The sequence below is a fragment of the Palaemon carinicauda genome, chromosome 42, assembly GCF_036898095.1.
Source record: "Palaemon carinicauda isolate YSFRI2023 chromosome 42, ASM3689809v2, whole genome shotgun sequence".
NCBI lineage: Eukaryota > Metazoa > Arthropoda > Malacostraca > Decapoda > Palaemonidae > Palaemon > Palaemon carinicauda.
Window position 1 is genome coordinate 28,801,733 of NC_090766.1, and position 11,717 is coordinate 28,813,449.

Here is an 11,717-nt window from a genome sequence, read left to right on the forward strand (position 1 = left end):
ACAGCTAAGCAATAAATACCGAACAAGAGAAGGGAAGTTTTTTTCTATTAACAATATCACCTACCACAATTGCACTTCCAAATCCTGCAGCCGATTTGAAACCTTCCGGAAAAACATGTTTCCCATGATGTTGAGCAGCATGATTTAAAAATCACTTTTCAATACCTTACTGGGTAAGATATTTTTCCCTTTTGACGTAAAGCATACTTTAACAGGTGGATTACACCAATGGTAAGACTTGGGATATCCTACCTCTGCTACCTGTGCTGTAAAAAAACTTCACTGGAATCATTTTTCAGTTGTACTTCCAAAGGCTTGGGCACTCTTAATCTGTTAGGAGCTCGAACTAAAGGAGCCCTAACATATTTGCTGTTAGGATTGTTTTTTATAGTGAGGGATCTAGCTAAAAACCTCAAACTCAACTCCTCTCTGCGGATGGAAAGGGGAGGCATGCCAGAGTCCACATACAGACCATCAATGGAAGATGTTCTTTATGCACCAGTGCAGATGCGGGACCCCATATTATGAACAACATCAAAATTTTCAAGTAGTCTTATTAGCTGACCCATAAATTTGACATGCATAGTCTAACTTGCTCAGTCACAAGGATGTATAAATTCCAAGCAAAGTTGTTCTATCAGCACCCCAATCAAAATGAGATACAACTTTCAAGATGTTTAGTGACTTTTTAACCCTGATGGATAGATCATTTATATGGGGACCAAAGATAATTTTCTTGTCGAAAATTACCCCATTAAACTCTATATTATCCTCACGGTGCAAAATACTATCATTTAAGAAAAGGGTGGGGATCTCTTCTCTTTTATGAGTACAAGTAAAACAGATGGCTTTGGTCTTCTGAGGAGAGAACATGAATCCAGAAGAATTTGCCCATGCAGAAGATATATTTAAAGCAATTTGAAGCTTTTGGCATGCTTGTAGTGCAGATGATCCACTACAATATATTGTAAAACCATCAACAAATAGTGACCCCTGTATGCTAGGATGTAGGCGACTCATGAGACTATTGATAGCAACGGCAAATAAGGTCACAGTCAGTACTCTGCCTTGGCGGACACCTTCTTCTTGCATGTAGAATGAAGAGAGTTCTGACCCTACTCCTACTTTGATTAATCGGTTTGATAAAAATTCTTTAATAAAAGAAAACATATGTCCTTCTATACCCCACGAGGCTAATTGTTTTAAAGTAACCCCCCTTCAAAGTGGTGTCATACGCCTTTTGCGAGGTCAAAAAAGATACCCACCACCTGGTTTTGGTTGGAAAGGGCATTTAAAATTTCCCTTGATAACATCAGCAAAGGGTGTAGCGTACTTTGGTTCTTCCGAAACCATACTGCCTTTTTTATAAAAGTTTTTTTTTTTTTTTTAATTCTAGATACCACACAAGTCTGTTGTTGACCATTCTCTCAAATAGTTTGCATATGCAACTATTCAAGGCTAGACGCCTATAACTAGGTAGCAATTATGGGTCTTTACCAGATTTGTGGCCAGGAATTATGATTAAATGATCCCAGGAATAAGGAGGTGTATGAGAAGCCCATAGACCCTTAAGGGTTTCTAATAAAAAATCCTTAGTAACCACTGGGAGATGTGAAATCATTTCATATCGGATCTCATCCTCCCCTGGGGCAGTCAAAGACGAGCTAGAGATAGTATTTTGCATCTCTTCCATACTAAATGGTAAGTTAAAAGCTTCAGTATTGGAAAAGGCAGGAGTGACTACAGATGTTGTTGCTCTAATTTGTTGAAATGTTGGGGAATAATTGTCAACACTTGATACACGAGTGAAGTGCTTAGCAAGTACCTCTACTACATCTTTGGGTTCTGATATATATCTATTATTTTCCCTTAATATTGGCAAAGGTCTAGGGACAGACTTGCCTTGAGGTTTTCTAACCTTGTCCCATATTTCCTTTGAAGGAATTTTGGTATTGATATTAGATATATATTTCCTCTAAGATGCTCTCTTTGATTTTTTAAAAGTTTTTGGTTTGTTTGGCTCAGGCTCTGAGGTACGCTATTCTATGTTCCATAGTTCGTTATTAAATATCTTCTTAAGTAAATTTGGGTCACTTTCCTTGCATTGGCACATTCTTTACTCCACCGAAGAACTAGAAAGTGATGAGGTAAGCCCCATATTTTAGGTATAAACTTGCTAGCATTACCATCAATAATAGATGAAAGATGTTGGTAAGCATGTACTGGAGATGTAAACTTACCATACTCTCTATCGGTGTGTGCACAGTTCTCATAATATGTCCAGTCTGTCTCATGTATCTTTCATTTTGGTGAACATGGAAAAGGAAGATTGTGGGTATAAATTAACATTATTGGTCAGTGGTCACTGCCATGTAGGTATTGGTTGACTGACTAAATGTAATCCAATCGAATGGATGAGGAAAAGATTGACAAATCGATGGCTGATGTAGAGTTGTGGAATACATCATACCTAATTGGAGAACCATCATTCATTAGTATTAGATCATTGTTATCAATGAACTCAACAAGATTACCCCATCTATCACACACATATCCACCCCATAAAGTGTGCTTTGCATTAAAATCACTCATGAAAATAAAGGTGTCAGGGAGCTGATCGATCAGGTCTTGGAGGTCAGAGAGTCTAAGACTTCTTGGATTCCCCGCATGGTCTAAGAGGATAAAGTAATTTTTTTTCCCATATGTAATTTTTTTCCGATATGTGTCCTAACAGCACATGGTGTATTGAGGGGGGTGGTTTCAAATTCTATAGATTTGTGAATAATGAAGCCTGTGCCACCTTGAGCTTTTGCAGCCTGCAAAGGAGGGGATCTGCAAAAATTATAATTGAGTCCAGGATTAAATGAATTGTCGCTGATATTTGTTTCCAGTAGACAAATTATCTTTGCGTCTGAACAACTGGTTAAGGTTTTTATTTGAACAATACTAGTATCTAGACCTCTGCAGTTCCGCTGGATGATGGACATTATCTTTATCATTATTTTTCTTAGTCTCATTTATCTTTTGGGGATTCTTAGGTGGAGCCAGGTACAACCTAGAAAAGAAAGGTTTCATTATGGCAACGCTCTTCTTTTCTTTCTTTCTGTTATCTTTGTTTAAATCAGCCTTAAGATCATGAGGGGGAAGGCACTTACTGGGTATAGATGAAGGTGAGGACGAGGGGGACCTTTTCCTTTTTGGAAGCTCTTGTTTTCCAATCTCCATTAAGTCAGGTAGAGATTCCTCTGAGACAAAGCTTTTGAGGTGGAGGGATTCATATTGACTTCCTTGGAGGATTGTGCTCGAACTTCAACAGGTCAACTATTTGACCCAGAAATTTGGGCTACCACTTCTAGGAGAGATTAACCTGATGAGGATTCTGACTATGATAGTACTTTTGAGGTGGTGGAAGCCATCTTGACCTCATTGTTGGTTTGTGCTCGAACTTCAACAGGTTAAGCACATGACCCAGATGGCTGGGTGTCACGTCCGTGTGTGTGTTTTTCCAGGAGTTACCTGCTTATTAGGAGGAGAAGACAAGGTTTGACTAAAAGTCTTATTAACCAGGTTATTATTCTTAGACCAACTTCTACCCGGGCTGGTTACTTTAGGAGGCCTGAAATGAGGAGAGGATGAATTAGTAAAACTAAAGCTACTTGACCCAGCCCTATGGGTTAGAACAAACTCATCAGCAATTTGGGCCGCATTGTCGAGATTAACAGCCTTCACCTCCTCTAGGTGTAATTTCCGCTCCCTTCCACAAACCTTCTTGAATTCCTCAAGACACAAGAGCTCTCTCAAGGAGGAAAAAGTCCCAACCTGACGACTTTTCACCCAGTTGTCAAATTGTTCCTCCTTGAGACGAGCATATTCCACGAAGGTCATGGAAGGGGGCTTATTTACCGTCCTGAACTTCAACCGATAAGCCTCAGGTACCAAATCGTATGCCTTAAGTACCAGAGACTTTACCTTATTATAGTCCCGGGCAATGCCTTCCTCCAAAGCATTATACACTCTTAAGACTTTCCCTACCAGTTTGCACTGGATGATAACTGTCCAGAATTCTCCAGGCCAAACCAGACGAGTTGCAACCCTTTCAAAGGCCTTAAAGAATTCGGGAACATTACTCTCCTCGAAAATAAGGACTAACTTCAGCGCAGCCCCGATATTAAATTTGTCCTGGCTCAACACATTAGGAGAACTAACTTGATGAGACCCTGCTTGGCACCTAGCCAACTCTCATTTCAACCTAATAACCTCAAGCTCGTGTTTCCTGACCCTTTCACTCTCCTCGTGCTCCAGTTTCAAAAGCTCTATCCGCTTACAAATTAACTGATACTCCTCTCCTCCTGGACTTTGGTTAAAAGGAGTAGCATTAATGGTGTTTACTCGCCTACCTCCTGAAATAAAAGGATTAGTAGAGGTGTTGAGTTTTAAGGGAAAATTAGCTGGACCCTCATAAAGGAGATTCACCGGGGAAAGATCCTCAAACAAAGATAAACCAGGATTAACCCTTACATCCTCCTCTCTCTCCTCCTCGGACATGCCATCAGACACCGAGTCAGACTTGCCATCAGAAGTTTCTCCTTCCTCATCAATGGCAGGCAAGGGCAACTTGGCCACTACCAATTCCAGTATCTGAGCACGAGTAGCTGAGGCCTTAAAAGTTAGACCTAACCACCGAGCACATTGCAACAAATAATTCTTATTCAGTACATGGACATACTGAGCGCAATCCACGGACCCTAAAAAGGCACTTGGGTCAAAAACAACACCCTCCATTATGACAACAACTAATTTACAAAAACACACTTATATCAAACAATGACCGAAAGCCTCAGTGATGCTCCACCACCACAATCTCTGTATGCACCCGCAAACTATCCTGTTACGGTCGCCACAATGTCACGACCCGATTTGGGTAGGCCGTGACCCAGATTCTTTGTTGGATATTAAATGAGATAGTTGGCGGTAAATATGCAAGTACAGAGAATGGGGAGGCAACAGTCAAACACCAAGAAAATTAACAAAGTTTAATAACAAATTAATACCTTAAGACTAAGACCTTAAAACTAAATTAACCTTGTACCAAGTCATCTCAAAGACGTAAATGAACATACACGAAAATGTACAAGGAAATACTTAATCCTACAGGAACAAACTTAATTCCATGCAAAAATAAATACCCAAAACAATCACTAAACATCAAGATTATGTGCTCAACTAGAGCGGGCCCCAAAGACAATACCTTAAGTCTAACAAGAAACAATCATAAACATGAATAAACCTTAATCCTACCTACCTACATCTAAATAATCACTACACACAAGACATATACAAAATTAGCGATATTTCCCCTGAAAGAGAATCAAAAGATACTTCCATCATTAATATATATATATATATATATATATATATATATATATATATATATATATATATATATATATATATATATATATATATATATATATATATATATATATATATATATATATATATATCAAACCTTATGCCTCGCCTATAACGGCAGAGACCAACACAACTCGTCTCTGAGCAAGTATAAAAGCGCAGTAGGTCAGCCACAATCAACTTAAGACATCTACGAGGGCAATGTCCCTCTCCAATGAAATTAATTCTCTCAAACGAAGAAACTCGAGGTTGCACGTAAAGGGGGAAATCCTCTTATCTATGGGATGGCTCCCTACTTGGCTCCTCACGGGCTATTCAACCCCCGACGTATAATGCAGCACAAAGATCCTTGATCATGGCGAGGTACGGCAAGGTACAACGGATGCAAATCCTACAGAGCCGGGGTCCTACGTCAGCCCCACTTCTACGTGTGCTCCTTGCACGAGAGGAGATACAAAGAAGCAAAGACGAGTCGTACGTGACTTACGTGCTTGCCAGCAAACGTGTACGTGCCGACGTCCAGAAGAAAAACAGTCGCTAGTGACAATTTCCTCACTCGCTAAATCCTCAAAGCAGTCAAACTTGAATTTTAATAAAATGGATCGCTGCAGCGTACGTCTTGTAGGGGAGAAAATATTGCCCGAACTAGCGTCCTGAACACTCGGCAATCCCACCACAACTCCGTCGCTGACACACTTGGTCCGATCAAACCAAAAGTAAACAAAACAAAAGTTAATAACAGTTGTTCAATAGCTAACAACAACTAAAGGGGGGGGGGTTCACTGAACAAAAAGATGAGTTCCAACACTGATAATATACTGAAATAAAAATAAATAATACTGATAATATACTGAAATAAAAATAAATAATGTAACAGCATATAAAAACACACACACGGACGTGACATGGGCCACTACCACTAAGGGAGATGCACCTGACGGCGGAGGTGCTACCACTTGTTCCCCTGTGGTAATAAGGGGTAGTGGATTATTACTTTTTCGTAGCACCTTAACATCTTGAGCAAAATTAAGTTGCCGATTAAGAAAATTCTATCCCTGGCCCACACTAATATGTTCAACATTTGCTGTACAAAGTACAGCTTCTTCTTTCTTGAATTATCTAGAACTTTTATCGTTTAATTTATGGTGTTCTTTACAGTTTGCACAGGTTATATCTCTGTTGCATTCACCATGTTCTAACGAAGAACAGTTAATACAAACCTTCGTATTATTGCAGTACCAGGATGAATGACCATATTTGAAATAATTGAAGCATTGTAAATGCCTAGGTTTATGTTCTCGAACATGTATTTTTTCATTCTCAATATTTACGTGATCAGGTATAACTGGAATTTCAAAGGTTAAAACTTTCATGCTTGTTTTGGGAATCTTACTTACTTTTCAAACATTAGAAGAAACATGTCCAGTATTTCTGGCTCTGAAAAATCATATAGGTCTCTATCGAAGACTACTCCTTTACCGTAACTGAAGTTCATATGTGGGGTTTAATATCTTTAATGGGATCAGTGTCTTAAATCTTCATGTCACAAAGCATGTGAGCTTGAGTATCTGATTTAGCATTGATCAAAACAGATTGATTATCATATTTACTGATATCCTTACTTTTAACTAAACCAACTTTTTTTGTATAAATTTACTCATCCTATAATAGTTGTAATTATCAAGCAGATACAATGATTCATTTTGGAGGCGTAGGGGTTCCTACTTCTGGAAGTCTATGCTTTATTACGTTTTCTCTCCATCCAGGTTTCTTGGTGCTTTATCACATAGAGCCCCAGAAATCATACAATTTTCTATTTTTATGCTGCCTAATTTTTTTGTTTGCTTCTAAAGCAATCTCGAAACTTGAAAATAATTCCTAAGCTTCCCAAAAGTCATTGCATCCTGCTTTTCCATATAGGATTGTAGCTTAGCAATTATTAATAATAATAATAATAATAATAATAATAATAATAATAATAATAATAATAATAATAATAATAATAATGATAATAATAATAATAATGATGATGATGATGACGGTGATGTTGATGAACAGGCACAGACACTGAAAGTGCGTTTGATTGTTCTGAGAAATTGAAAAAAAAAAAGATACGCCATCTGCCGCAGAGCTTAGGCAGTGAGCTGTGTACTGTTGGACTGCATAGCCTGGTGTGGATGAGTGTGTTCACTGATATATATAAATCTATTTATTGGTTATTTTGGTAATATATATAACAATGTTGTTGTTTTTCTCTAGTGAGTGTGTTTTTTAATTATTTAGTTTTAAAGAATATAGATTTAAGGAATATTTCTTGTTTAAATGTCCCTTCTTTCAAAGTCTTGTTTGTGATTACATAAAGGGAGAGCTTGTATTGCAGAGATATTTGTTAGTAGTATTGATTCAAGGGTGTGGGGTTTGTTTTGGTATATTCTGCCACAACAGTAAATGCATAAATACAATAGAGTCTAAGAAACTTAGCCGAATGATGGGATGAATTAAGTATTTAAAGATTATCCCAACAAGGTGAGTAAATACCTCCATGTCTGTGAATAGAAAGAGAGGGGAGGCAAAAGATGTTATCCTACATCTGGTCATGGGGGTGTGTCACTATCAGTGTGACCAGATAAATATGGTTGAGAAGAACTTAATGTGTACAAGAATACTTGTGGCCGTTATGGTCACTAGTAAGTAGTGATACATACCAGTAGCTACAACTCCACTGTCAGAAAGAGGTTTCTACATTTGTATTCGAAAGGAAAATTATTAGTAAAGTTATTCTAACTTTAAATGCCTCAGATATTTGTTACGTTGGCCAAAAAAAGATTTCATATATATTGATATATAGGCCTAAGAACATATTCAGAAGAAATATTCTAAAACTTTGAATGCCTTTAGTTGAAATTAGTTTTACTTTGAGAGATGGATAAAATTGTTTGTTTCATCTTGCAGGTATTGCTGGCGGCCACTGTCCTGCGAAGTGTGGTCGGAGGCCCATCCCTTTTCTTAATGGCCTTTTTCAGTATGATTGTAGACAAGACAAACTCCAAGACAAGACCGCTAAGACTAGGCATAGCGACTAACTGGATGATCTTAGGTCAGGCAGCAGGATATGGGACAGGACTCACGTTCCAAGCAGAACCTCTTTGGACTTTAATTCTAGTTTTGTTATATTATATTTTAGCCTTCTTTGTGTCAACCATATTCCTTCAAGAGGACAAAATCAAACACGAAGCTGAAGTTCCACCGAGACATATTAATCCATGCGTGGATTTGCTCCATCCTAAAAATGTGTCCGACCTTTGCATTGTCGCTTTCAGGACAAGGCCAAGTAGGCAACGAGTTCACTTGCTTCTTATTCTCTTTGTTACTTTTTTCATTTTGTTTTCTCCTCCGAGTTTCCTGGCAGAATTGGAGATGACCTATTTGGAGTGGAGCCAAGACCAATCCCTAATAGTTTCATCAGTTTACCTCTTATGTGGACAGGTAAGTTAATTTCCTGATTTAAAACCCAAGTCAAAAAATAGGTGATGATTGTTACGGTATCTAAGAAGACATAAGTTAATCTACAATGTTAAGAGATTAATCTTAACATTTACTAGACAAAAACGGTAATAATCATATGCATCATCACTTCCTAGGTAAGCATGGAAGAAGCATATAAAGGTGTTTTCCAGAATGATAAGTAGCAATAGCTACTCAGGTTGCTTCAAGTGGTAGTTATTTAGTAATTGCTAACTCTCTCGAGTTAGGTGTGATGGATAATCGGGTCACATATCAGTAACAACAGTCATCACTTCTAATAATGGATCAGTGATACATATATCAGCAACAAATGCTGACTAATTTAATCTGATAATGGACCATCGAGCAACAAAGCCGCAACAACGATTCAATGATTTATGTCATTGGATCACGAAAGGATAGTCCCGTTTTTTATGATTCTAGGGGTAACGCCTGTGGTGCACTGTAAGTATTAATTATCACTCAAGTTCCCGAGTTTCCCCAACTCCATTTAGCTTTCTAATTTAGTTCCATTTGCACCAGGGTTCCAAATGGCCTCCTAGTCCTCGGCACTGGGTCATGTGGCACAAATTCCCAAATTCTCTTCAATGATTGAGTCACAAGTCAAGAGGAATTTATCAATTTACTGTTTAAATGAAACAATCAATCAGAGGCTGTTACCTGATTCAGGGTAAATCATATTCATGCTAAATAAAAGTGTAGACTTTTTCAACATTCTAGAGGATCATTGAGTTGTATTCCAGTTAAAACTATATTTTTTGTTTTTCAGATGTTTACCTTAATAGTTCTGAAATTAATGGAGAAATACCCCATGCCTGACTGCCTGTTGGCAGCAACTGCCGAGGGAATGACATTCATCCAGAGTCTGCTGTTGATTGCCGTGACCCGACCTGACCTCTTCGGGTATCGTTTACGGAGCAATGGTCTTCTCGATGTGGCATAACCTCAGTAACGTAGGAATCCGACTTGCATTGAGCAATGTAAGGGTTTATTAAATATTACTTCTTACAAAATAAAATTTTGACAATTTAAGTTTATTGAAATATGAGACTTATTATAATAATGATGTGTTCAGAACGGATGCAGTATTGACTGGAAAGCATTCTGTTATTAATACCTATCATTTATTTTTCCCGTCGTTTCATCTCTTCTACCATTTCCATTCCCCAAATATTCGCTACCAGCCAACATACAAACCTAGTTGGGCAATGAATATAAGTAAAATTTTAAAACCTAAAAGTAACAATTAAGACTACAAGTGCAATTAACAATGTCTCTCAGAATTGGGAATCTAAGATTCCAGACAATGTTCTCATCATTCGTTTCTTACTTATCGTTGCATAACAACCACAGATAAACAGAAATGTGATATTCTATACAAGCCGAGGGTAAAAATTGCCTTAAAATGTTTGTCAACAAGTAAATACGATTAAAACTTGTTTTGTGGAGCCGTTCTGCTGTCAGGTACACCACTCCATAAAAACGCAGTCGAAATGGAAAAACGGAAACATCTATAATTATAGTCATTGCCATCCAGTCTGCCATGTTCATCATCTTCGCTTGAAAACCTACTGGTCAATGTGACGTTTGATTTTTAACGGTAACTCAACGGTCAACATTGTGTCCAAATTCTTCACTGACCGATGATATAATGACCATACCTTTGCATTTCGTATCCTCAGATTGGTGGTAAGGGTGAAATAGGCAGAATCTTCGGCATCCTGGCGATGCAGGAGACAGTCATGACCTTAGCGAAGAGCCTTGCATTCACGAGCTTCTGGGATGCCACAAGGGACTACTTAGTGACGTCACCGTATGTCCTATCGGCCTTTTTCGGTGTTCTCAACAGTTCTGTTCTATTTGGCGTGTTTATGTCCGAGAGACATCTCAAAAAGAATGAGCGTCAAGATAAAGGAATCAAAACAATAATGGAAGATTATGACAAGTATGAGACGACTGATAATTTTGAAGGAACTGTGAAACCTGATCAAGGACATGATAATATGGCGTTTGAAACCGACCAAGCAGTTCATTTCTAAAGACATATTGCTATTGAAATTAGCCTTAGACAAAAATAGGCTTAAATGTGTTTTTATTTAGATGAAATCCAGATGTGAAATAGTAATGCTGATCAGTGACTGATTTAATCAACTGATAATCCAAACATTAACTCAGACCTTAACTTAATTAACAGTTGCTGCAATTGTTGGTCAGCGTTTGCACATAATATTGTCATTGTACAGATATTCAATTAAAAAAAAACTATTCATAATGGAATAGTCCCAATATGTGTGTGTATATATATATATATATATATATATATATATATATATATATATATATATATATATATATATGTGTGTGTGTGTGTGTGTGTGTGTGTGTGTGTGTGTGTGTGTGTGTGTGTGTGTGTGTGTGTGTGTGTGTGTGTATCTATGTATATTTTATTACTAAGAAGTTCTTCAGTGGCAGTTCTATTATTGAGAAACAATGCTACTATTTTTAGTTTATGATTATAAGCTATTTTCTAATTGGTGGAAGTCCTAGTTTGGCGGAGATTCGACTGGTGGTCGTTTTTGGGGTCCAGGGGTTGCAAGCAGCAACATGCATAAAGATAACAACTGATTTGTGTGATAGCCGTATTATCTATTCTCATCTTATAACCTTATCCTATTCCCAACTAACATTATCCTTCCCTACCCAGTGCCATGTCTCGTTATTATTAGAGTGCTACAATAAGATAATCTGAGAGACATTATTCTATGTATCTGGTATGGACC

The 11,717-nt window shown here is 37.8% G+C and overlaps 1 pseudogene; it reads left to right on the forward strand.

The window, feature by feature from the left end:
• Positions 1-10,976, forward strand: part of LOC137633068 (proton-coupled folate transporter-like) — a 29,250-nt pseudogene extending 18,274 nt beyond the window's left edge.
• The last annotated feature ends 741 nt before the right edge of the window (positions 10,977-11,717 follow it).